The sequence below is a fragment of the Macrobrachium rosenbergii genome, chromosome 37 (assembly GCF_040412425.1).
Source record: "Macrobrachium rosenbergii isolate ZJJX-2024 chromosome 37, ASM4041242v1, whole genome shotgun sequence".
Classification (NCBI taxonomy): domain Eukaryota; kingdom Metazoa; phylum Arthropoda; class Malacostraca; order Decapoda; family Palaemonidae; genus Macrobrachium; species Macrobrachium rosenbergii.
In genome coordinates this window covers 43,947,859-43,950,107 of record NC_089777.1, presented here as the reverse complement: position 1 = coordinate 43,950,107, position 2,249 = coordinate 43,947,859, and positions in this window count along the sequence as shown.

Here is a 2,249-nt window from a genome sequence, read left to right as displayed (position 1 = left end):
TATATATATATATATATATATATATATATTGTGACAGAATGAAATTCTTTCCAACAACCTCACCTGTTTTTACATCTGTAACATAACAGAGAATGAAAAAAAATTCATTTAAATTCTTTTAACTACTAGAACTGTGAGTTTTCATTCACCCCTTCATAAGCTCTCCCCTTCATTCCCAAAATGGTTAAGCCTTTAATCCTTCTCTGTTTAAAATGACTGCCTTAGGCCTTGTTTCCATGTGACCTTCAAAGATGCCTTCTTGACGGCGTCAGACAACGGGCAAGGTAGGAGCCAAAAAAGAGACAATTGGCGCCGCACAGCCTGGGCCATGGCAAACTCTCCACAAGGCCTGACTGGATGCTATGTGCTCGATATAGAAAATGAGGTGAAGATTGACCTTTTGCGCCACCTATCTGCATGCCCAGGTGTAATCCCCTGAGTTTAGATATGGATGATGCAATGGCAGTTGAGAGGAGAGAAGAACTCAGAACTCCACAGAGGACAGATGTCCTTACCTTTCGCCTGTCCCTTGTACCCTCCACATGTTCAAACCTGAGGTTTGAACCAGTATACTTTTGTAGTGGCATCCCCTTAATTCCCTCCCCCCATGTCGGTGCCCTATTGAACGAGGACATCGTCATCTTCAGGAAAGTAATGTACCAGAATAAAGTTTCTTAGTCAATCATGATTCCTGTTATTTCTCTGTCTGATTTATTTTCTATTTCCATTGTGCAATCACCTTCAGTAATTTGTGTTGGAATTATCAAGTGTTAATGTAATTGTGCATTTAGTGTTGAACTGAGTCATTTGGCACCATTTGTGCAGTCCCTCAGTTCCCTTTGAGTGTCTTATTGTTCTTGCAAGTAACCATCTTGCATATATTGCAGATAGGCCTCGGCTGTGGAACCACTGGGCTCTATCTCATGTGCAGTGGCCTTATGCCACCCCGCTTCTACCCCTCAGCAATGTTTCCTGTTATGAAGACATCATAGGCCTAGAATATTTCTCCTGTGTAAGATTCATTTATTTAGCAGGCCCTTATTATTACCTGTCCAGTAATTCGTCATTCTTCTGATCTGTGGTTATTATGTAAATATAATTAATTAAGAGAACCCTTGAATTTACGTAATTTTCCCCCACATAAAGATGGCCCTAAACGGAGTTGCCTTAATCATTCATTTTAGTCAGATGTTTAATAAAATACATGATAATGTAAAGAACTCCCTGCGATTATCCGTTGCCACCCAGAATCAAGTAGGTATCTAAGGTATATACGTAGCAATTGGCGTACCTTCCCAGGATACGTGCAAGTTGCAATAGTAGCTTATCAGCAGAATAGCAACTGCTAAGCTGGTCTGCATAATTAGAGATGACCCTGGTTTCATGAGAAGAGCCAGTTCCACAGCGCAAATAAGTAAATGAATTTTTTTAGGTTTATGCTAGGTGCAAAAAGTGACTACAATCAGTGTTAGGTAATTGATAGACCACATGCATGCCAAATTAGTTCATGAGAAGAAAGAGTGTATGACCATTCCACGAGATTTTTGTGCTATTGCATGTTAGCTGCATGTTTTAAGAGTAGGAAGCTAGGAAGCAACTCTGTCGAAGAGTTAATAAAAAGGAATAGAGCCCTTATTCCTTCGTCCATGTGATAAGGACAATTTGAAAGTCCCAAATTCCCAGATAGGCACACTGTAGGTGACCACCAAGGCTTTGACTCCAGCTACTTTTGGATCGCTGGATTTATCTTCTCTCTCTCTCTCTCTTGCATGATTGATAGGAAAAGCTAGGAAGTATTTAGGAATCTAAATTTCTGCTCTCAAGACGAGAGAATAGTAATTCCAACCTGGAATCTGTCATTCCAGACCATGTGGCCCCATCCCTAACCATCCCCACCTTTAATTCTGAGTTCCATTGGGAATCCTATTGTTATAAACAACGCACGCACAGTGCTCACATATAAATCCCTTTCTTACGCTTGCTAATTTTTATCCATACATCTGTGCACCTTGCCACATTTTTGAGAGTAAAAATTTTAATTCAACAACCGAGTAGGATATTCCTCGGCCAGCCCATAGTATTCCTGTAAGTTTATTTATTGGCGAATATATCAGAGAGAATTTCCTCTTTCATTCATTACTGCGGGAGCCTCTGAGTGGGAAAAAGGGTTGCCCAGGCAAGCCAGACAAGTGGTCAAGAGCGCCCCCCACCCCGCCTCCAACCACCCGCCTGACTCGTTCATTGATGGC